At 42.3% G+C, this 25,538-nt stretch overlaps 1 long non-coding RNA gene across 1 annotated transcript; it reads right to left on the bottom strand.

The window, feature by feature from the left end:
- Positions 1–21,094: 21,094 nt before the first annotated feature.
- LOC308612741 lies at positions 21,095–25,190 on the bottom strand. The gene is made up of 3 exons (XR_014015137.1): positions 24,668–25,190; positions 24,325–24,395; positions 21,095–23,805 (listed from the first exon to the last, which is right to left on the bottom strand). It is a non-coding gene; the product is annotated as an uncharacterized lncRNA (long non-coding RNA).
- Positions 25,191–25,538: the final 348 nt, after the last annotated feature.

Below are 25,538 nucleotides of genomic sequence, written 5' to 3' on the forward strand. Positions count from 1 at the left end.
ATTAATTTTTAGTTTACAATTAGAATAAGTTTTAGACCAAAAGGAAACCAGAGGTATTAAAGAGATTTGGAAAGATTAGAAATATGAATGGATAATGAGAACATGAGCGTAGGAGAAACTTTTAGAACACAGATATATGTAACTTGGTGTACATATATACGAGAAGAGCCTCTAAAGACAATAGTGGCACAAAGACCCTTGTTATAAAAGTGATAGTGGAAATGTGATTCATAGACAGTAAGGCATTGCCATTTGAGAAATATATATACTTCCTAAAGCAGCTTCAGGAATCTTCTCCTCATATAGCAAAAACTTTGTGTAGAATTATGTTTTGCACAGTATAACTGGAGAGACAATGAAATGGGAATTCAAAATTTAACAGTGAAGTTTGTCTTCTTGAGACAGGCAAGAAAGAGAATGAATTGAATCAAATGTGTCATAGAACTGTTATTGGGAAAAGTGGGATAAAGAACACAAACAGAACATGTGATCTGAATATCAGGGTGGAGAGGAATTTCCTGACAGTGAAATCTGTTATGATGTAGTCTCATTTCCAAGGAAAGTGTTGAGTTCCATCCGTTTAGAATTTAAATTGAAAACTGGACAAAAATCAAAGGATTTATCCTGTACTTTCCCTCCCCCTACCCAGGTGGAAAACGAAAGGGAAAAAACCCTACATGATCTAATGCATCTTTACCATCCCTATTGTCTAGAATTCTATTAGACTTTAAATTATTATAGTCTATTCCTTAGGAAAGAATTTAACTAGCAGAGTTCCCTTAACATAACTATCAACTCATTTGATTAATATGCACATTTATTCCCACAGGATTTACAATAAACATGTGTTTTAGTGAATAACCATGTCAACTGCTTGGAGGGGGTGAATTAGAATAATTCACTGAGAGCCCTAGAAGTTTGTAGTATTACAACCCAATTTCTTTTTTAGAAGCCTTCACCATTTTGGATTCCTGACAAATTCTGATGAATAAACAAACTCCCTGACCCATGTTAAGTTCAACATCCTGCATTTTGTTCACGAACATTTTAAGAGGGGAAAAGTTCCACCTGGCCTTCTTTATTTTTTAAACAATGATTTCAAAGGGAAGATAGGCCTTTCATAATTGCTAATTATTACATATGGGATTAATAGCCATAAATTTACAGTAAACAAAACTTGCACCTGTTCATATTATAAATATGAATTAAAGAGAGTTACTATAATATTTAAGATTCCTAAGTATAGTTGAGCCAATTTGTTTCTCTATAGCAAGTGATGGGATTCAGGTTTCACAATGTATAGTAAAATGTTAAACACATAACTATGAGGCCAACAATTTCCTTTATACATTTTGTTTAATTTGGTTGGCATATACAGTATGTTGTACCTGATTTCATATCAGTCATTAAATATTAAGTAAAGATACCTACTCTGCTTTTATTTAATCATAAATTACTGTAGTAAAGTGTGTTGTTTATTTTCAGGTAGATATTGTATACTTTTGATTATTAACCAATCATCTTTCAATTGCAAGTGTCAGAAACTCAACTCAAGCTAGCGTCAGCATGAAGGGCAGTTTACTGGCTCCTACACCGGGAAATTCAGGCATGGCTGGGTCCAAAGAACCAAAGAAGCCATCTTTCCACCTCCCATACTTGACCCTGATTTTTTTTTCCCGGATTGGTTTTCTCTTCCAGGCAGACTTTCTGTTTGGGGATGCCCTCTTTGAGGTGGGAAGCAGTGAGGTGAGGATGGTAGGTGACAGCTGTTGACAGTTTCAGCTTACATCATCATAACCAAAGCTTGGCAGCAAGTTATGTAAAATTTGGAGTAAGAACTTTTATTTTGCCCAGATTGGATCACATTCCATTCCTGAGCTGATGTGGAGTTCCCCCAGAGAAAGGGAAAATTATCAGGAAAGGGGAAGGTGTAGGGAGCAGGTGACGAAAGGTTGTTCCTGAGAATACAAAAGTAACAAACAGATGTCCACTGCACACTTACTTGAATTTGAGTAGCAAGAGGTTTCTGATTTGAAATAGCATAAGGAGTAAAATTCAAAATTAACCTGCAAACCTTCATTGGCTTTAACTAGAGATTTCAGTTCCTATTTGATGCCACTGCTACTTTGAGTTGCCGTTACGGGTTTTTTTTTTTTTTAATGCTTCCCATTTGTGTTAAACATTATGTTGCTACTGGTTTGATCAGATGCACAGAGCACCAATCCGTTTCCATCATGGATTTGGAAATTTCCAGTTTCATGAACATTTGAGAAATACTGATTTTGAAATTAGAGTTGTGCTGGAGGACAATGCTTCAAAAAATGAACACTAGGGCTTCCCTGGTGGCGCAGTGGTTGAGAGTCTGCCTGCCGATGCAGGGGACACGGGTTCGTGCCCCGGTCCAGGAAGATCCCACATGCCACGGAGCGGCTAGGCCCATGAGCCATGGCCACTGAGCCTGCGCGTCCAGAGCCTGTGCTCCGCAACGGGAGAGGCCGCAACAGTGAGAGGCCCACGTACCACAAAAAAAAAAAAAAAAAAAAAAAATGAAGACTATTTAAATAAAAATAGGCCCTTAAATAAACCTTTGGGGATCTGTACTTCATTACAAAGTATTTTCTTTCAACTTTGGTCAACTGGAAGCTATGTAAAGTATCTGTGCGTATGTTCTTTAAAATGAACTAAAATGTAAACATTTTCCATATTGGAGTGTGGTGAGCTGCACTCATTTTGAACTTCATAACCAAATGCATCCTTTAGCCTTTGATGATCTACTACACAACTCTGCTGTTGCCGGTTTTATTTTCTTACTGAATAAAGTATCAAATGCTTACTCTTCATGACTTGGCCCCAAGCTAATTTTGCAGCCATCTCTTTCTTTCATCTCCACCCTTTACTTCAGTATTGTAAAATGACAAAAAGGTTACCATATATACGTCCCAGCCTTTTTGCCCCTGAAGTGCCTTTCTCCTTGTTCATATTCTCCACTTGAGCGTACTCTCCCTCTCCTTTGAGACCCAGCTTGACCAGTAATTGCTGTGATCCTCCCATGTAGAACCCATAGTTATGTTCACACTGCATGTGTCTCCTGATTGGCTGATGCTAATACTATACTGATTGTTAAGTTTTTAATATCATACTATAATAAGAGTAATAACCGATGTGTATTAATAGCTTACTAAATACCAAGTACAATTCCGACAGTTGTGAATCAGTCCTATGTCTGACTTGTACTTCTTGGAAAACAGAATTAGTCCAGAAATCTCCCAGGTAGTCAATGCCCATCTCATCAGCCTTCTCTGAGATTAACTCACCCTCTGCCTCTGCACTTCCTGAGACAGCCTGCCACTTCCTCACCCACCTTCACCCCCTCTTTCATATTCCTTGATTCAACCAAGAGTTAAGGATTTGAGCCCTCATGCATTTGTGAACAGGGGCTAAGTGGAAAATGGAACCGATTCATGTTATTGCAAGCAGTATTATTGACGGGTTTATGATAAACCCATTTTACAGATGAGAAAATCAAGTCACATAGTGGTTAAAGCTTATCCTTAGGTAACACTGTTAAATGGTAAATGATGGACATTGGGTTTTCTTCCTTAATTCCTGTCGGTACCTGGTATTATCTTTCTTCCTGTCTATATAATTATTGATAAAATTCTTCATTGTTTACTTGGTCTTGAAGTCCAAAAGTGTGGGTGATAATTGCGTCACCATATCAAGCACAGTTTCTGGCATAAAGTAAGCCCTCAATAAAGACTGGGTATTGAGATAAGGTGGGAGAAGTAGGGAAGCTCTCTAAGTTGAAAACAAATTTTTAAGGCTTTGTTATAGATTGATATCTCTCAATCTATAGCAAAGCCCCTGACTGATAGACTAATATTAATAGCTAAGAACATAGAACTTAGCATAAGCTAGGTGCCATTCTCAGCACATTAAAACATTAATCACTGAATCTTCACAATGCTGTGAGGGTAGGTACTGCTGAGTTTCATTGAATCCAAAATGTCATTAATTGTAAGATGTGCCATTTTATATAACACTAAGAATGAAAACAATGCTGCCAATTAAATTATGACAATGCTTTTTAAAAACTCAATTTAGAATGCTTATACTTATGTAAAGAGCTCTTTTGGCATTTTATTTCAACAAATCTCAGACTCCAATTGTAAGACACACCACTTTGTATACCACTGAGAACAAAAACCATGACTTAATTAATTGTATGACACATCCTGACTTGAGATGTTAAAATATTGAAAAAATAGCTAGAATTGATGTAATGTGATATTGAGACAAACTTTTATATCATTCTGTGCTTATACTTTAAACAAGTGAAATTCACTGGGTAAGGCATTCCTAAAACTTTACAGCCTGACCTTCATGACTCAGACCTCACGATGCAGCAATACTTAATGAAGTGCTCCACCACTGTGCAATTTCCTTCAAAGTCATTGACACCCATTCTGCAAGTTCTAATGCTGGTGTTTTCTTGATCAGAAGATGTTAATAGAAGGGTTTCGGTCAACAGTTATTAGGACGATGGTCTGTGGAATGCAATATTGAAGGGTTGCTGATGTTGACTTGTGCCACCAGAATCAACCACCAAGTCCACATATGCAGAAGCAATGAATGACAGGTACATCATGACTGTGGCCTGGCCACTAGCCTTTTTAAGACCCTAAAGATATCAAGAATGTTAAAATGTGAGCTCTAGAGTCAAATACAGTACCATTATCCGCATTTTATGTGGGAAAGGAAATTAAGGTCAAAGCAGATGGGTCACATGTAAGTAACTAGGCGAGCCGTGATTTAAACCACGGCAAGTGGGCTTCAGAGGTCATGTCCTTAACCATTAGGCTAATTGGCCTCCTAGGTGGGCTCTGCCCAGGTCACCAAGCCATCCTGAAGTCATACTATGTTTCATGATAATTTAGAGAGAATATTACAGTTTACTGCCACTTAAAAATTGATAATTATTTTAATCGGCTACTTTAATGAATTTTTTGAAAAAGTAGAGCAGTTTTTTCATGGTTTGTGAAGCCGCTTTTCTTGGAGGTTTCTCTCTTTGTTGATGGACAGCAGGCTGTTTCTTCTAGCGTGTTTAGTTCTTCTCTTGAGTCTTTCATCCATGTTACTCACATATTTTGCTGATTTGGGTATAAAAACTTCAATCACTTCAATTAGTTTGAAACCAGCTGTTAATGCTAGTACCAGTTTCTTTCAGTGGATTCCAACATAATAGCATCAAGTCTGTTTCATTGTCCATTATGAATTGTGCACTGCTAAGTTGAACAGTGTTCAAAGCTGTTACAGCAGACCTCAGGGAACATGGCTGTCCAGGACTATATTGTGAAGGGGACCCATGTGGAAAGGACCTAAGGACACAAAGATAGCTGTTAATGATTGTCGAGTTGACCTTATGTTGAGCTGCAGAAGGAACATATATATTCTTGGTACAGTGGTGAATCCAACTGAGAGCTGCCGGGCAATGCCTCTGAACAGGACAGGCTTGGGGCAGCTGGGACAGTCATGGGAGAGGACGTATAATCTCAGGACCTGTTGGAAATCTTGGGAATGGCTTCAGAAGTGGAAATGGGATGGTTGGAGAAAATCCATGAAAAGACAAATGAAAGGCATTGAAAACAGTGAAATGTGAGTCTTAATTCTTAATTTCATGGAAGCAAGTGCTCTGAACTGTATAACCAAGGAGAAGTAAACTAAGCCTCGTGATTTTTAAAAGGGAAATTTCCATCCCCCTCAGGTGTAGGTAATGAAGGGTCTATCAAATAATGGTTTCACTTTTTATTTCAGAAAAGTTTTCCTCCTCCCAGGTTTCTGCTAAGCACTCTAGGTTATTTTTACTGTGAGGAGAGATTGTCACACGTCCCCTCTTGGTATCATGATTTCTTTTGGCTCCTGAACAGTTGATTCTAATTTAAGTCCATATGGTATGAATCTGTGGTGCAAAGACAGTCCTAAAGCCCAGTAACTTCTTATTTTTCCTAGAGCTCTGTGGTCCTACTCTTGACTGCTCCTCTGTGTTCCTAAAGAAAAAGAGTAGAGTCTGATCTCTGTGTTTTGAAGTTTCAGTGGTTGGTTAACCAGATGCTGTGATGCTGTGCTTTGGAGCTTCTGCCAATATAGAAGAGACAGCAAGTTTTTCCATGTTCCTGACGGATTGGAAGGTGTTTTTTCAAATTACCTGCTTCAGATCTCTCCCTGGAAAGGTTGGTCAGTTGTTCAGCCAACACCCTTGGCCTACGCAGCAAGTGCAGCTTAGAAGCCTGTAAATAGTTTCTGCCACATTTGGACCCTCACAAACAAAACTTCTCTGCATTGGAAATGAAAAAATTGAGGTGACCAGGAAAGCCAAGTGAGAGCAGGCATCCAGTCTTCCAGGTAATGAATTCATGCAACTCGGTAAGAAGGAAGCTACTGTTTGTGGCTGACCTGTGTGTGGACAGTCTAAGGGAGAGCATGATCCAGATGTTCATTTCTCACTTTCCTAAATGCCAAGGAGACGAGTTGTGAGGTTTGGTTTGATTTTTTTTTTTTCCTAAGCAGTCAAATCCTCCTTTCCCCTACCAAACGTGTGTGCCCCTTAGAAGTGAGAAGGAAAGCAAGTTATTTCTTAGCCCATCAAAAAATACTTTATTTGAAATCCTGTAACTTAGTCTCCCCAAAAGTACTTTATAATATTTTGTAATCTCCTATAGTGTTGTTTAGTATTTCTCCAAAGGGTAGTAATGAATCTGTAAAGCTTAGGCCAAGTGATGGTACAAGTATAAATTATATTGAAGGGTATGGTAAACATCTGCTGTTTGCTACTCAACATGCATCCCCCTTCTTGTAACCCTACTTGAGTTCCTTTGGGAAACTACCAGCTCCTTCCTGTTCACAGCCATCTGGTTTGGATGGGATTAAGCCCAACCCTAGCTCCTGGGTGGGTTTTCATCAGGCTCAACGGATCAGAGTATCCCACTCCTGTGATCTTGTGTTTGGTTCAGAACTGTGCAGGTGACCTAAACTGGTACAATCTGAGGGACCTACAGAACAAGCAGATAGACTCTGTCCTGCTATAAAGCTGTAAGGTTAAAAGCGGGTTAGCCTGTTTTTCTACTGTAAGGGAAGCCTGCCTGAGACTGGTGACAACTCAGAGGAGGCTGATTGGGTTTAGATTAAGCCAAGCCCATTTATCCCTCTGGAGTGTTCAGTTATATTAGCCAATACGTTCCTTTTTTTTTTTTTCCTTAAGTTTGTGTAAGTTAGATTTTCTGTCAACTATGTCAGAATTTGATACCAGGAAATGAAGGGTGGCAAGTTACAGCCCCTGGATTATAAAATTGGATGAATCAAGATAGGAAACCCTCTGTGTCCTAGGCTAGGGTGTTAGTAAGGATTAGATTGGTCTGTAAAAGGAAAAATAATCTTAACTGGCCCTTTAAGGACAGTTTCTGGAAGTTGCACACAGCACTTCTGTTGACATCCCATATGCAGAACTTGGCCATGTAGCCACACCTGCTTTCAAGGGAATGGGAAGAAGTCTTTATTCTGGTTGGCAATGTGCCTAATTAAAAAATGTGGCTCTTCTTACTAAGGAGGAGGATTAAATGGGTATTGGGACAAGTAAGTCTTTAACACAGCTGGTCATTGGCAATTCTTGTGGTACCGTAACAGTGGGTTACTCCATTGGCTAATATATATTGGGACCTTCAGCCCATATGTCTCCCTGGGCTGCAGCATTAAGGGACTTGGACAGAAAGTTTAGATTGTAGGAATGTATTGGTTACAGGTTGAAGCCTTTGTAAATTTTTACAAGAAAGAGAGGTTTTCTTTGAAGCTTATGCCTCTAAAAACAAGAAGGAATGAAATAAGGCTTTGCTACAAGAAACAATTTCTGCCTGTGACCTGCAATCCAAGTCAACTGAGTGCAGCTGTCTGGATCCTTGACTGAATGGAAAAGCCAGATTCCTGCATAAAGTTAAGTTAGTTTGAGCAAAAGAAGGAAGAAGGGAAAAGTACAATAAAGAAAGATTATGACCTAGAATAAGTGTGATCTCCCAGGCCTCTTCTAGAATCCTCTTGTTATAACCCCCCTCAACCTGTCAAAAGGGACATCCATGCCTCTTGAAAAGATGCAGCTGGTGTGCAGCTTTCCAGCAAAGGGAGAGTAGCTGTTCCTCCCTTCTCCAGGGCATTGCATTATATTGTCCCCAAAAAGAGGCCAATATAGATGCAGAAGCCATTAATTTACAGCCTTCCCAAACCTGTGTTCTAAATGAAGGTATCAATCAGCTAATCTCTACTTTTATTACTAACCCATGGAATTGGCCAGTGTATTATCAGCATTTTCCAGGAAAACAGAACCAATAGAAGGTATACATGTAGAGAGAGAAATAGATTTATCAGGAATTGGCTCATGTGATTATGGAGCCTGGCAAGTTCCAAGATCTGCAGGGTGAGTACTTGAGCTAAAACCCAGAAGAGTAAGTGTTTCAGTTTGAGTCTGAAGGAATGTCCCAGTTCAAAGGTGGTCAGGCAAGAGGAATTCTCTCTTACTCAGGGGATGCTCAGCCATTTGGTTCTATTCAGGCCTTCAACTGATTGGATGAGGCCCACCCACATTAGGGAGAGCAGTCTGCTTTACTCAGTCTTCTGATTTAAATGTCAACCTCATTCCAAAATATCCTTACAGAAACATCCAGAATAATGTTTTACCAAATATCGGGGTACCCCATGGCCCAGTCAAGTTGATACATAAAATTAACCATCACAACCAGAAGCACATAGATGGGAGCCAACTGAAGTCATGAGGGATTTATACTACAGAGGAAGCTTCAACTCTGATGAAAAATACTCCACTATTGCCCAACCCTGAAAGCAGTCCTTGGGACCCCTTCCTCCACCAAATATACATTCCCATTTATACCAAAGAGTAACGGTATTTAAAGCTGCCCTGTCCTATGAAGAGACTCTTGCACAGAAATAACAGACAAGGGGGATCCTCTTGGAGAGTGAAACTGAGGCAGCCCCAGACCTCCACTTCACTGCAAGATAAAGGAGTCTGCCATTTCTGTCCAAAAAGATTGTAATATGTGTGAGGACTGATAGCCACTGGATGTTCTACATTCTCCTCTTTGCAATTTGGAATTTTTATTGCAGTTCTGTTTTCTCTCTCCTATTATATATAGGGTGTGGCTGAACTTATTATTTACCCACAGATCACTGAACCATGAAGAGTCACTTGACATAATTTGCACACTGATGTGAAATACTGGACTTGGATCTAGATTTAATAATAAAAAGATTCACATGAAGTCGCTTTAGGGAAGGAACGTGACCTGTATGTGTGGAACCTGTGGGTTGATGTTAGGCAGCCAAAGGCTGGACTAGCCAATGTTGCTGAATCCTTCTCTGTGGTACTCCACATTTCCTTTGAGAGCCACTTCCCCACATCCTCAGCTGTATGGTCTAGTTGGGATTGATGCCCCCCACCCCATTCTACCATCTCGGCCACAGTCATTGGTTCAAGAATGGGCATGGAAATCCATACTAGAGGGAGCCTCCGATTTTTGCTAGGAATGGTAGAACTCCATCTCTCTTCCTCACTGGGCTAACTCATGTGGGGATGTGAGCTTTAGAACTGCTGTGACCATTTTTGGTGCCACCAGGGGAACGAGCCTGAGAATCAAGCTAAAAGCAGAGCTGAGAGAAGGATCCTAGTTAAAACTTTTTGCTTTCATTTTGCAGTCATTCTGTAGGGCTTTTCCCTCATTTGCAGCAATGACAAAATTTCCCAAGTGACATAGAGAATGTGAGGAAATTCAAATGAGCATCTCCTTTTAGTGGTCTTGTCATCTTTCCAAACAGCTTTCCCCTGTGTGCCACGACCTTCAAAGTATATGATTGAAATCCACAGAACCACAGAATCTTAGGATCTCAGAACCAAAAGGATCATAGAGATCAACTAGTCCAGGGCCTCCAAAGGTGACTCAGGGGGTTAAGCAAGGGGATTTTTACGTGATTCATGAATATTTTTTATTTTAAAAAAATACGTAATTATGAATCCTAGTAAAATATAACTAGCATTTTTCACATCAAACTTGTGATTTCACAGGTTTTATGTAGTGCTTTTACCAAAGGGGAAATTGAAGCTTTGAGAGATTACTGGCTTTTTTAGGGATTGCCCAGATGGTGAATGAAGGGTGGGAGATATTAAATAGGGAATCATAACTGGAAGGGAGCCTAGAGGTCATGGAGTCACCTCCCTAGCCTCACCCACCTCCAATGTCAAAATTCCCTCCAAAGCATCTCTCACAAGTGGTCATCCAGCCTCTTTTTTAATATCTCCAAGGATGGAAGGCTTATCACCATTTGAGGCAGCACATTCTGTTTTGGCAGTTCTGATAGAAAGTTTTCTCTTACACTGAGCTGCTTGAAATTGCTTTCCGTTTGGTTCCAGTTCTTCCCTCTGAAGCCGCTCCGCCAACATCAAATGTTTCAAGACAGTTAATTCCACTTCTCTCTCAACACACGCACACACACACACACACACACACACACAGGTCTCTTTTCATGAAATGTGGTTTTCTCATCATTCTTTTTTGATTTGTTGCTATTAAAGCTGTGTGTCTAGAACATGCCTTAATATATACACAGTGTAGACTAAACTAGAGCCCTCCCACACTTTGTCCTAGACCCTGTGTTTCTATTTGGGCAGCCTGAGATCACCACATCTATGGCCGACCATTGAGTGGCAGCATCCATCTTTTTTCACCATCATTCTGTAGTCAGTTGGCTGACTAACTGAACCTCAGTTCATGACTTGTCATTTATTCTTACTTATTTTCATTCTTTCATTTCAGTCTGTTGAGGGGTTTTGTTTGTTTTTGTTTTGGATCTTGATTCCATCAACCAATTTATTAAATGCAGGAGTAATAGAGAGTGGGGGCGTCCCTTGAAACGTAAAAGTAATTTCAGGATACATAAAAATGTAATAAATGTAGAAAATAATAAACATATGGAACCTAGTATTCAAGAGATTGATGTAGACTGAAAATATGAATGGGCTCAACATATGTCAATGAGAGATCAGGAGATATATAGGAAATTATTCAACTTTTTAAATACAGTGTCCTAACCTTGCCTCTCTACTGTTCCTGCTGGTCGATGTCAGAGACAGAACATCGAGTTATACTAGTTAAAGGTTCAGCTCAGCATGGGATTTCTTACCAATTTCTCCCTGCTGCAGAAATAAATCCGTCTTTGGTCCCAGGAGCCAATCCAGTATACGGATTGAAGGAACATGTTTGTGAGTGAAATAGAACTGAATTCAAATCCTGACTGTGATTTTCTAGTCATATCTCCTCTTGCAAGCTGTACCTCCTCTCTGAGCCTCAATTAACCCAGGAAATAATATGGTGCCTGTCTCAGGCTAAAAATTACATAAAGTAATATATATAAAGCATCTAGCACGTGTTAAACACTCAATATGCTATGGCTGATTGTTTGTAAGTCTATTGATACACACACAAAATAATTAGAAAGTTGAAAATAAAAATTAGCCCATGGAGACTGGAGCTGTCCATCATGACCTCGTGTACTTTGGTTGGTCACCATCTGTCCTGAAGTAATTCAGTCAGGATACTCTGTTAAATTGGTGAAGAAAACTCTTAAGCCTCCAAGGGCTTCCCCTGTAGAGAAGTTCAGAGAGCAGCTTTGATGAAGGAGCCAGCAGAAACCAGCTGGAGATGTTTCCTGCACCACCAGGCAAACTCAGCACTGTCTGGAAGCACAAAGATGCCCCTCCACTAGGAGGCCACTCACTCTGAGTCACCTCCAGAGGCATTAAGGTCCTAGCTTTGCCATCCAAAGGGGCTTAGGGGACTAGAGGGCTTAGAAGTGAAGAGACTGAAGAGGTGCCATAAGTGGGCTGTTTGTCTCCTGCTGTATTTTTCCCAACCCTGCGATTTGCTGTCCCACCTGAACACAACTTTGAATGTAAGACAGTTGTGGTGCACGTGTCTGGACAGGCACAAGCTTCTAGGGATGGCGCTTTCAAACACTGACAGGGCTTGCCAGAGTTGGGCGAGGGTGGCCTGATCTGATCTGAGGATTATTGTCAGGCAGGAGGGTTTTAAAAATTTAAATCCGAGATTTTTAACAAATAGGAAGACACCTGGTTTCCTACCCTGTGAAATGGATTACTTCAGTTGGCTTTGCTTTTTTTTTTTTTTTTTTTTTTTTGCAGAGTGTTTAGATATAGTGCTTTTTTTTTCTCTTCGTCACCAAAAGAGCAATTGATGTCTAGATATCCATCTATGGCCCCCATTGTTAGGACTCACAAAGGCTCCCAGATTTGTACCTTCTCGGGACCCCATGATTTACAGCACGTCTCTTACTCGCTGCCATTCCTTTAGTGTTCAGTGCTGCCCTATTGAGACAGAAGTATCAACAGACTTTTTACCTGGAAGTTCTTAGGATATTTAATTAGTCATTCATCCTAGATTTTCAGAGGGTGTATGTATGTGTTTCTGTGTGTTTTGTCCTTGGCCACACTGGTTGTTGTGCTTTGTGTGTGTGTGTGTTTTTCCCCATTTGCACAAGGTCACACTGGGAGCTCTTCCTCCCTGAGCGGAGGTTGCACATTCATCACTTAATCTGCCTTCCATTTCCTTCATTTGGGATCACTCAGCCCTTCCTGAGGTATTACCATTTTTCCATTTCTTCTTTGCTCCCTCCTTTTTTTTAATAACTCTGGGAGACAGGGAGGCACCTTGTAAAGTTAATTTCCTCCGAAGCTTTCAAAGTAAAAGCATCTCTCAGCCCAGACACCACCACCCATCTCCACCCCTCGGCGAGGACACACACCCCTCCTCAGAGCCTTAGTCACTCTGAGCTGTGCCCGCTGCCCAGGACTCTCCACGCCTCAGCTCCGTCTCAGGGGCACAGTGAATTGCTCTGTCTAGTGACTCTTTGGTCTGGGTGTGAGGAGCACAGTTAGGAAGAATCTCCCCATTTATTTTCCCTGCACCTTCCTCCCATTTTTCACTTCCCAGCTGTGCTCCCCCTTCCCTTTCACTGCTTTCTGCTTCTTTCTGGTACTTTCAAGACTTGGGCTGGCTGCCTGCCTGTCCCAGGGATGGCATTTCCTCTTCAAAGGCCTGTGGCCTCAGCCACCCAGCTCTACCAAGCACACAAGCCTTTGGAATCGCTGTGGCTTTGCTGCCTGCCTACTTGGACGGCAGAGGGGCAGTTTTTTAAACACCCCTTTGGTTTCTGGGGGTGAAGCTTTTCTCAATCCTATTTTATTTATGTGAACACGATCTGTGGCTTTTGAATGTTTGCTTTTGAATGTTTGTGTTAATGGACTAAGCTGAAAGGGTTTCCTCTTACCGGAGAGAGGGCCCTGCACAGCTGGGGGCCCGGCTGCTCAGCTCAGGCAAACACTGTCCCAAGAGGAACAAGTCGCCAGCCAAGGGAGTCTGGCGGCTCTGAGAGGAATTCATTGAGACTTGCATGGGCAGCAGTGGTCAGAACTGGGATCGCAGACCGGGCCATGGAGCTCAAGAAAATCCTTTGATTAATAGGGAGGGCCGGACTGGAAACACCTAGATTTTTGCAAATAACGTTTTTTACAACGGTGCATATATTTACCAAAACTGTGGTTTTCAACAGCTTGCGTGTCTGATGTTTCCACCCGTACTCCCAGCCTTCTGAGTTACTCCTGGCAGTATTAAGAACTTCAGAAGCTTAGCTGATTCCTGAAACATTTGTAGGTGAACCTGTCATCTGAAAGTGTGGCAGCGTTCTCAGACAATTAATGGGCTTCCTGTGTATTTCCTTCCCCTTCTTCTCTCTCCGTGGTACCTAAGGGCACTTCAGATGGAAACAGAAACAAAGACCCAAAGGATCCACTGAATGGACAGTCTTTCCATAGTTAATGACTAGATATCCTAACCCTGGTGTGACGAAGGGAGACGAGTGGGGCAAGTGGCACCAGAGAGGACTGTCTGAAGGGAAGAGGATCCTCAAATTTGCCATGAAGACCAAGGAACAGAGTAGAAGGGACTCGGGGCTGGGATATCCTCAAGGGTAGACCCCAGCATCCCACCAACACCAACCCATAGCCTGTATAGCCCTGTGTCCAGTGGCTCCGGAAACCTGTAAGCCCTTGAACCGAAGGTGGGAGACTTACCTGGACAATTTGTGTGAGGATGTGGGCATGACGAGCAACACGTCTCTCTCCAAACAAGATGGAACTGAGCAGAACTAGCTGAGAATCTTTCTACGGTCTGGGCCAAATGGTGGGTCCACCATTAATGTTGCTTAAGTTATTAACCCCCTTAAATGAAGGGGCCGGCTGGTATTGGAGACTGTAGACAACTGGAGCAGAGAAGAATTCATGTGGGGCTCCACAGAATATAGAAGTTACACTTCCTGACGCAAACCATTCCAGAGTTCCTTTATTGAAGGTATGAGTTCAACGTTGGTGACCCATCTGTTCAGTCTACATCCTCTCCTTGGACACTGTCTTCTAACTCCTTGGCTTAGTGACCACCGATAACTCCACATTCTGAATCTCTCTCCTGACCTTCAGACCCGACCTAACTGCTTACTTGACACGACAGTCACACATGTACTCAGTGTGACCCACGGCTAATTCATCCTTTACTCCACTTGCCCCTAACCAGCTCCTCCTGGGTTACGCATTGTTGTCACTATTCAACCAGTTGCTTATGCCAGAAATGTCAGAGGTATCTTTGACTCTTTCCTTCTCTCTAACACTCCCACCACCTACAGGATCCTGTTCATTCTACCTCCTAAATCTCTCTTTATTCTGTCCACATCTCTTTCTCTCTTTGGCCACCAAACTAGTGCAAGTTAACATCTTTTCTCGTCCAGCTACTACATTGGTCCTCTGACTAGTCTCTTGGCCTCTGTTCTTATCACCTTGTAGTCCATTCTCTACATGCCAATTCGAACAATGTATCTAAAATATAATCTGATCATATTTCTTACCTGCCCAAAACCTTGGAATAGCTTTCTATTGCTTTTCAGGTAAAATCCAAAGTCCAAATTCCAACCTTGCTTACTCCTTCCAGTCTCATCTGTTACCAGGACAGAGACCTTGTCTTTCCATTTCATTGCTGTTCCCTCAGCACCTAGAACAATGTCTAGTACAAGGTTGCTTTCTATAAATAGTAGTTACATGTGTGAATGAATGAATTAATGAATACACAGAATGTCTATGCATTCAAGGATAACCAAGGAGAATGGAGAGTGAGAAAAAGCCAATATTATAACCTCTCAGGAAAATGGTTCTTATTCTAAGACTTAAGCGTTTTGATCCCAGGGCCAGAATAGTAGAAAGTACTTGAGCAAGCATAGCACAAAATGCAAGGAATAAGATGGTCTCTGTTATTCTGCCCCATGAGGTCCCCATTCTGGATGTGAGAGCAGCTTGCTATGCTGTCTGTCAGATTGTCTGTGATGACTGTGGGAACTGAAAGGTTTACAAGGTAAAGAGAAGAAATGGCAGTTGGAAAGATTAGTGTAGGGGATAGTTTTGTTTCTTTTGTTTTTGGCTGACTAGCAGCCACTCCACTTCCTAACAATACCCCAATTTCCTTCTGAAGAAGGATCTCTTCCTGTTGGATTCAGTCTGTTGGGACTGTAATTAAGAGCCTGCCTTCTCCTGGGGCCCAAGTTAAGCCAATAGATGCTTTCTCCCTAGAAGTAGATTCTTGAGCACAGAGATCAAGAAACTTAAAACATTTGCTGTGTGGAGGTGACCTCCCAGCCATACCATGCCTGCTATGAGACCACCATGGTGGTTCCTGGGGGCCAGTCATCCCATTAATTAGCCCAATCATGGGCTCCTAACCATTGTAGAATGAACTTATATCCATAACTTGGTCAGAGTTGTTCCTGTTACTTGTAAACGCTAGTATGATAATGTTGATACAAGGGAATATTATCAGAATATAGTTCTGACGTCTTTTAATTGTTTTGGGCCAAAGCCATTATGTGAATCCCAGAATAAACATCATGTGCAATTTGACCTCGGGAGTTCAATTATGACTGACTTTCCTAACATGGAAATGTATAACATTCAAACGTGGATCTTCTTAGCGATCAGTAGCGGAAAATATCACTGTTTGGATTGGTCATCTGTATCTAAAAGAAATAAACCAAAACCGCTCCTTCAGCTTTGTCTTTCATTGTAGCCATAGCAAAAGACTAAAAATGATCACGCTTACTACTGATCAGGAAAATACAAACTAAAATAATTACCATGCTCTTGCCAATCAGTTCTGCCAAAATTAAAAAAAAAAAAAAACAACGACAATATCCATTGTTGATGAGAATGTGAACAAAGGCCACCCTTTCATAGTTAGTAGAAGTGTAAATTGGTCAGTCTTTCTGGAAGGCAGTTTGGCAGTGCCAATCAAAATTCAATACATATGCATACCCTTTGACCCGGCAGTTCTGCTCTTAGGAATAAAAAAAGTAAAAGGTTACAGATGTAAGAATGTTCGATGCGGCATTAATTTGTCCTGCCAAAATATTAGAAACAACCTAAATGTCCCTTAATAGGCTGAATACATTATGGTATAGTTTCATGATTCATTCAGTAGCCATTATAAAGAATGTGGTTGATATACCTGTAACAGAAGTAGAGTCCACAATGTTTTACTGACTGCAAAAAGCAAGTTACAGAGTAATGTGAATAGAAAAATTATTTTTTAAAAAATAAAGCTATACACAGACTTTATAAGCACATGTATGTGTATGTAAATATGTCTGAATGTGTAGAGAAAAGATCCAGACGTATTCATACTATAGTTATTGGTGGTTACTTTTGATGAATGGGGAGGAGCGTTGGAATGGGAGAAGAGAGGAAAAGAAGGGGAGGTTTGATTTTATATTTTACATATTTTGGTATTATTTGAATTTTTATTGCCTTTGTATTACTTTTGTAATTTTTTAAAAACAGAAAAAAGGAATGAAACTACTAAAATGTGAATAAATAATCAGATAGCAGGCAGAGTAACCTTTCCAGAGGTCAAGGGTGGGTTCTGACCCACTTGTCTGGGCAAGAGTCTGGTCGATCCCAGTAGGTGGAAGCTGAGGGACTAGCCATGCCCAGGGTACAACCAAGTTTCTGTAAGAGAACCACCTAGGCAGGCCAAAGGAGCTCCTCCTGGAAGGCTTTCCCAGGCTGGGTGGAAACCAACCCCTAAAGCAGTTGGAATTGCATAGCTGATTGTTTTTCTTGGCTCTGCCCATCTTACCTTGAATACCTTCTCTTTTGTTCATGAACGTTTAATGTGCCATTGTGTTATAGCTGCAGCAAGACTGCTGTCTACCTAATGTCTAGCAGACAGCAGTTAGAACCTGTTTGGTTCATTGAGATATCATAACAGCACCAGGTACCTGTTTTTCATGCCGCCTGTTTGGGCAGAAAGTTTATTTATTTTCTTGTATTCTACTTCATTCCAAAACACCTGGTATGTTAAATATACTGGTTTTTAAAAAATCATAAAATGGGAGGTGAAAGAAAAATAAGGGTATAAAAACAAAATTAGGGCTTCCCTGGTGGCGCAGTGGTTGGGAGTCCGCCTGCCGATGCAGGGGACACGGGTTCGTGCCCCGATCCCGGAAGATCCCACATGCCGCGGGGCGGCTGGGCCCGCGAGCCATGGCCGCGGAGCCTGTGTGTCCGGAGCCTGTGCTCCGCAACGGGAGAGGCCACAGCAGTGAGAGGCCCGCGTACAGCAAAAAAAAAAAAAAAAAAAAACAAAATTAAGCCAACAATGAGGTGGTCACACAAGCTACATATTACCTAAAGTTTTATGTACTTATAAGTTAAGGGTGGGCCACAGTTTGGCTCTGAGTTTCCTAGTTGGCAGAGTGACATGATCAGGTACAGGATCAAGTGACAGTCTTGGTTTTCCTGAGAAATGAAAGGAGAAAAATTTCTTAGCAAGTATGAATATATATGTAGCTGAGAAGAAGTATTCTACTACAGTCTCATGGGTTTGAGAGCTGAATCCTGACTAATGTCAGTCAACTTACAGTCCTTTTCCAAGGCAGTGGTAGTTTCCTTCTTTCATATGAACTACCTTGAGTCACTTGGTCCCCTTGAATTGTGGTCCCTCCTCTCCAGAGAAGGATGCTTGTCCTTTCTCTCAAAGCCATAAGCCTGGGGAAGAAAGCTACTTTGTTCAAGTTATCCTTGATTATTTTGGAACTTCCTAAAGCTCCTGTCATGTGGTTCCAAGTTTAACTGTAGTCACTTTGGACATGAGTTTATTTCCACAATGATGTATGTCAGCAACCACAGAGTGAGCTTCTTGTATTTTTATATCAATATGATACCCTTTGTTTATTTGTTCCTCAGAGGTTTCACTTTCGCTTATGTAATGGGCTATGGCATTTTTGGGTCATTACCTCATGCTGGGTTCTCCTTTTTCTTTGCATCTCTGATGCATCATATTCTTGACACTCTACTCCTTTGGATCTCTGAGATACAGTGCTCTGAGGTAGTGGGCGGGAGCTGGTGGAAGCCAGATTATATGATGACTTCTCCACCCTTCCCCACATAAGAACCGCCTGAGTTTGTCACTGAGTTGTTTCTGTACTCAGTCTTTTGGCATTCCCTCAAAAAGCACATTGGCTTAAAACCACAGCAGCTACCAAAGCATGAGGGTTAGGTGGGCCTGGAAGACTGTAGGCTCCACTGCTGAGTTGGGCAAGAAGAGTCTCCTGAACTCCAGAGCTACATCGACCCTGTTCCCACAGAGTCTGTAGCTAGAAGTGGTCAGTCCCCTACATGTACCCCTGTCCAAGCCTACATTATAGGAAGATCCTGAAGGAAACATAAGCCTCAAAATAGGAACATCCCTTGGCTTGGGGCTCGTTTTCCTGAGCTCCTCCTTATTCTCATATACATCTGTCTGCTTAGATGTCTAACAGTAATCTCAAGCTTAACGTGTGCAAAACAGAACTCCTGCTTCGTGTTCCCGCCCCATACCCACCCAGTGCTACTCTTCTACTCTTCTCCATCTGGAAAATGGCACCGCTATTCACCCAGCTGCTCAATCCCAAAACTTAGGAATCATGCTTGATCCCACCTCCCCTTTCCTTCACCTTTTATATCTACTCCAAATACCCTGTTTCTACTTCCAAAATATATCTAAATCCCTCCACTTTTCTCCATACTCACGTCCAGCAAGCTAGTCCAAGCTGCTGTCATCTCTTGCCTGAATGACTAAAATCACTAACTGGGATCCCTGCTTTCCATTCTTGCTACCACTACAATCTGTTACCACACCAGTATTCAGGGTGACAGAACACATCACTCCTGTGCTTAAAACCTTCCAATGACTTCCTGCTGCTCTCAGGGGGAAAAAAATCCTATTGCTCCTGCCCACCTCTCAGATCACATCCCAGAGCACTTTTTGTGTCACTCACTGAGCTCTAGACACACTGACTTCTCTTCCTCAAAAATGCCAAGTTATTTCTCACTCAAGGCCTTTGCACTTGCTGTATCCTTCACTTGTAATGTTTTCACTTGACTTCTTATCATTGAGCTCTTGCTTCTTCAGTGATACCCTATTCCCAATCTTTCTGTTAAATGACCCTTTTACTTCCTTCATAGCATTTCTTACAGTGTAAAAATATCTTGACTATTAATGTGTTTACTTATTTATTATTTGTCTTCTTCATCCAGAACATAAGTTCAATGAAGACAAGGATTTTGTCTGTTTTGTTCACAACTGTATCTTTGGTGAATATTTTTAAAATAAATAGGTGTATGAAGTAATGGATAAGCAAGTTTTACAGAACATGTGTCAATTCAACTCAACAAACATTTACTGGGCATCTATTATATTCCAGGCACTTGCCAAAGTTCTTTAGATTCAAAGATTAAACAAGTCCTATTTCTTACCCTTAACTCTGGAAACTTTTTAGCCATTTTATCTAAATGCTGCCTTTCTCATATTCTATTTTTTTCTTCCTGACCCCTTCAATATCTTATGCTTCCCATTTTTTGCCTTTTTTTTTTTTTGCTGTATCCTGAGCAAATTCTTCAGATATATCTTCCAATTCCCTAACTCTCTTTTTACCTGTATCTGCTCTACTTTTATTTATTCACCATGTTTCTGATCTTAATAATTATGTATTTTTTATTTCCAGAAGTAGTATTTTGGTTCTTTCTCAATTCTGCCAGATCTTTTTAGATGTTATTTATTCTTTTTCATGTTTTTGTTTCCCCTTTTTATTTCTTCAAACATTCTAAGCAATTTATATTTCATATATGATAACTGTTCTAATGTCTAGTTCTGTAGTTTCTACTAGCTTTCATTCATGGTAGCTTGTTTCCTAGTGTTGTTTGTAATTTTAGATTGTGATCTCATGTTCAGTGGGGCTTTATCTGTTAGACTCCAGTGAGGAGACCTGGGTGACTATCCCTCCAGTGAAGATGCCAGGTGCTCTGAGATGTTACCAATCTGGGACCAATTTAAACTAATTTTCAGCTGAAGTTCCCAGACCATGTAGATAATATAAATTCAAACCCTAAACCTGTGAGCTGGGAAGTTTGTGATTTTAACATCTTATGAGCACAGGCCAAGATAGATATTTTCTTGTTTTTCTTCATTGCAGATAGGGTTTTTTTCTAGTCTATGCTTTCATTGAGTAGTATCCCTTGTGAGTCTCACTTTTATGAGAAGTCTCAGTTCCAACTCACTGTCTTTTGAGGGCACTAAGCCTTGTCTCCTGTCCTGCGTAAAGCCCCTGAAACCAAAGCCCAAAGTCACTGAGATAGACAGACTTCCCAGAGTAGCAGAGTTTCAGTGGCAGTTTACCACTCTAAATTCCAGCCCCTCTTTATGTGTGTGTATGTGTGTGTGTGTCCATGAAGATTTCCCTAATTCACATGAGAGTTTGGCCAGGCATTTGAAGTATATTTATTGTATTTTATTTAGGCTATCCAGGTGTTTAGTCTGCCTTATAGCAAGAAACACAATACTACCTGCCTTCTATGAGCATGGGATAGAGTTCTAGGAGACAGAAACATCCATTCATCCAACTATCCTCATTTATTGAATGTTTTTTTCCATGCCAGACACTAATAACCAGGTACACATAAGAATGTGCTGAGGCATGCCCACAGTGATGTGAGGATACAGAAGTAAAAGAGGTCAATTCTGATGAGGGATCTGGGAAGGCTTTGCAGATAAAAAGGGATTGGAGCTGGATAATAATGAGATTACCTAATTTTTATCTAGTGCTTACTCTGGACCAGGGCACTATGGCAAGTACTTCCCATGCATGGTCACCTTATCCTTACAACAAAGCATAAAATTGCCACCATTCTTATCACCCCAACTTTATACCTGAAACACAGAGAATTTGAGTAATATGCTCAGTCATACAAAAAGTAACTGACACTGCCTGGATACGAATTCAAGGAGTTTGAGTCCTGTTCCAAGGCTTTTAGCTATTATGCTACATTGTGCTTGAACAGACAGGGATTGGGGGAGGGCATTCCATCCATACATTAAGAAAAATCATTCTGACCTCCTAGATTGTTGTGAGGATTATCTGAAATACTGTAAGGAAAAGCAGGTAGCACAGTGCATACTACACAACAAGCAATAAATGCCGACTTTCTTCCCTCTTTAACCCTCTACCACCAACTTGTCCACAAATTCCTTTAGGGATGGGGCCATACTGTACATGAAGACATGTCCCACCCCCACAGAACCTAGTATTGATGGATGATTGATCCCTTGACTGATTCATTGATTGAATTAATATGTTAGATAGTAGTTTTGGTACTTTGGTTTGTGTTGTGGTTTAGTTCTCAAAGTACTTTTATGTCTATCAGTTCAAGTTATCAGCACGTCAATTCTTAGAGATGGAATGGACATCTGGCTTTAGTGACAAATGTGAATTTTACTGAGGTGGGAATAGCTCAGTCTTGGGAAAAGGGTGAGTATGATGCACATGCAACTGGATGAGAACGAACCAGAAGAGAAGATTCTGAGTGTGGCTCTGGAAGGAGGTGGTGGCAAGAGGCCAGGCTTCTACTCCCGAATGAGCTCTTTAGCTCCAGCCCTGTCATTGTCCCTCTGTGAGAGCTTGGGTAAGGTGTCCCATCTCTCAGAGTTGGCTGCCTCATCATTCAGCCATCACTCAGCACCTGAGTGTGGGTTTCCCTTCACATGACACCCATCACACTTCATGGGGGGTGTCCCTCATTAGACTGCAGACTCTGTGAGAGCAGAGACTCCTTACTCACTTGTAACCCCAGCATCTAGCACATGTCTGACACATCGAAGGTGATCAAATATCTAGTAAATGAGTGGTGAATGAGTGGTTTAGATAAAAAGAAGAAAGAAGAGAGGAGAAACAAGGCCAATGTCACAGGTTCAGATCTAAGGTACAGAGAGAGGAAGCAAGCAGGAAACAGTGAGAAGGCTAAGCCAGAGAGATTGTCCTGTCCATTCAGTAAGCTGGGTACAGTCATGACTGATTATGAAGCACTTTAAGAGTCAGGGGGCTTCCCCAGTGACTATAATCACAGACTGTCCTTTCCATTTGTTTAGCCCAACCTTATTTCAAAGGTAGCACGGACATAAAATTTAGCCCTTGCCTTGCCCAAAGGGCCACAAACTCCAGTTAGTTGAGAAAGCTCTATCAGTGCAGCGTGTTATCAGTGAGAGTTTACACCAGTGAGGGATTGCAGAACACTTTGTGAACATGGCCCTGATCAGCTTTCATCCGCCAAATAAACCTCTGTTCCTTTGGGATCCCCTTTCTCTCACTCTTCAGAGTCCTAGTTCAAAGTCCAGCCTCTGTAATGGCCTGAGCATATACGTGCATTTCTGGGCTCACCTCTGGGGGCAGCTGGTCCTTCCTCCTCACCCTGTTAATTTCCTTTCCTTCTCCCTTGCCCAGGGTCTACCTCAGCAGACCTTCCACAGACCAAGAAGCCACAGGCCGCCAGGAAACAGTCCTTTCTTTTGTCTGGAGCATAGCAATACAGGGTTAGATTTGGCCCAAGGAACAGTATGATTAGATCAGCAAATCAACCCACAACTTATAGAAACAAGATGTGCTTACCCATCCATTACAGTGGATGTCGTGGTTCTTTCCACTTGGTTGGATGACTTACATTAAAACTTTTAGATGCTGGGTGCAGGTAGTGTCTTTGGGACCAAAGGGATGGGGATCTAAATACACATCCCAGGAGGGAACCAGCTACCAGCTGCAGCTCATCTCGAGTCTGCCATATCTCTTCACCCAACTATGAAAATGACCTAATTGTGTACAGACAACAGCAGTTGTACAGGGAAAAATAATACAGCAATGCAAATATTCAAACCAAATTGGAAAAGCAAAGCAAGAAGGAGCCAGAAAACATTAGATCATTCAAATTGCAACCTGGCCAAGACAGCATCTGGGCATGCATCCTCTGTCCAGCTTTTGTTCACATATCATCCCTAATGCTTCTTTGCATTTATAGAATCATGGCTTGGTATTTGCACAAAACCCTTTGTGTGGCTGCATTCTAAAGAACAAGGTTTTCTCACAGTGTCTCTCCAGAAGGGGCAGAGAATTCCCCAGTGGAATGCTTTAGTAGGCTTCCCGGTCAAAAAGGGCCCTTCTCTCTCCGAAGATGGGTGGAGGAGTGATGTACCTTTGGCCAGCGTATATGTTTTAATTGTGTGACCGGTGCAGGCCATGCTCATTTTCCTTCCTCACTGGGTCATTTCCACTTTAGTTCTGAAAACAAAAAACAATTGATTAAAAAAAGAGCCTTCCTGACTGAACCTTGGATCCCCTCTTTGGATCTGCAAGAAGCGGGGGTGTTCCTACTCCTCTCCCCCCCCCCTCACCATATCCTAAAGCTGGTTCAAGTCTGCCTGAGAGTCTGAGGAATAATGTGGTCTCTCCTGGCACAATCTTGTGTGTGTCTTTGTTGAGTGGCCTCCACCCCCTTCTATGGGGAAATCACTCCTGGTCAGGCTCTGGAGTCCGAAGCCCTGGGCAGAACCGGCTCTGCCACTGCAGGATCTTGGACAGAACAGACGACCCCTTAGAGCTCTGGAACTCGCCTGTGTTAAATGACAATAAATAATACTATCTGCCTCCCCGGATTTGTGGGGATGAAATGTTATCAAGGGCTTCTCAGAGCACCTGTCACCTAGTAAGTATTCCAGAAATGGGAGGTTTTCTTGTTATCACCACTTGGATGTCCCTCAGCCTACCCACCCCCCATCCCCTCAGTAGTCAATTGGTTACCTCAGCACAAGTCCAGTGAGGAGGCAGCCAAGGAGCGTTCAGGTTTTAGCAGCTGATCCTAACAAGTTTCTCTGGTTCATGAATGTGAAACACAGAGAATAGCGTTTACTCAGTGAAATCCACCCCCGATCCCCATCAGCTGGTGAGTGCTGGACCCTTCCCTGGGGAAACGTGAGCAAATCACTGCACAACCCCAGTTGCCTAGAGTTTGCTGGGGATTGTCTTCATGTGGGTGACGTCTCCATTTGTCAAGACGTAGAAAGTCTTAAAAAGCTGGGGCACTGGGAGGAGGGAGAATAAGAGAAGAGAAGCAGGGACCTCAGACAGACAGACCCTCCTTTACCTGCATCACTCAGCGCAGCCGATGCCTCCGCCCACAGAGTTCCCCAGGAGGTGCACCCGGCGGCTGATCGCAGAAGAATCACAACCCGGGGCGCGAAGGGGCGCAAATTACCTTCCTTGGAGCCCTAGGAGTCGGGAGCCACGCGAAATAGAGCGGAAGGAAAAAAAAAAGTCCTGGATTCAAATCCCTTGCCCGCTCCTTTCCAGCGGAGTCTGCTTGGGCAAGTTGCTCTCCTCCTTGAGGCTGGAGAACTTCGTTTGGAAAAGTGGCTGAAAGCAACACCGCCCTGGGACGGTCGTGGGGAGGATGAATGGGGTGCGGAGGCAGCGCGCGGCGACTGCAGGAAAGGACGTCTCCGCAGCCCCGGTCCCTCCCCTACCGCCACCCGCGCTCCTGCGGGTCAGGTCGCGCCCGGCCTCCAGCGTGGACCTGACCCGGCTCCGTCGCTCAAGCGGCTTTCGGGTTCCACGAGGCCCGGGACACTGCCCCGGGGGCTCCGCGTACGTCAAGCGCTGGCGGCCAGGGCTCCTGGGCCGGGTCTGACGCGCGCGCGCGGCGGGCAGGGGCCATTGTCCCGCGGGAGGGCCCGCGCCGCCCCGGCGGCTCATCGGTCACCGAACTGGGGCCCTGCTTAGTCACAAGTGTTACAACCCAGTTTCTGATGTTCTAACATTATTGCCTGCAAAGAAAAGTCTTAAAGAGAAGAACCCTAGTTTGTGTTTGTATTTGTTGCCATGGGGTTCAGTTCAACTGTACACAGACGTAGTTGTTTTTTTTTTTTTTTTTAACTTTTCAAGCTGTGTACTTCAGTGGACAAAGATTACACACCATATTTGTGTTGCAGTGTTGCTATGGAAGTGCATATGGTTTT

This window comes from Mesoplodon bidens, assembly GCF_964165515.1.
Source record: "Mesoplodon bidens genome assembly, chromosome: 2".
NCBI lineage: Eukaryota > Metazoa > Chordata > Mammalia > Artiodactyla > Ziphiidae > Mesoplodon > Mesoplodon bidens.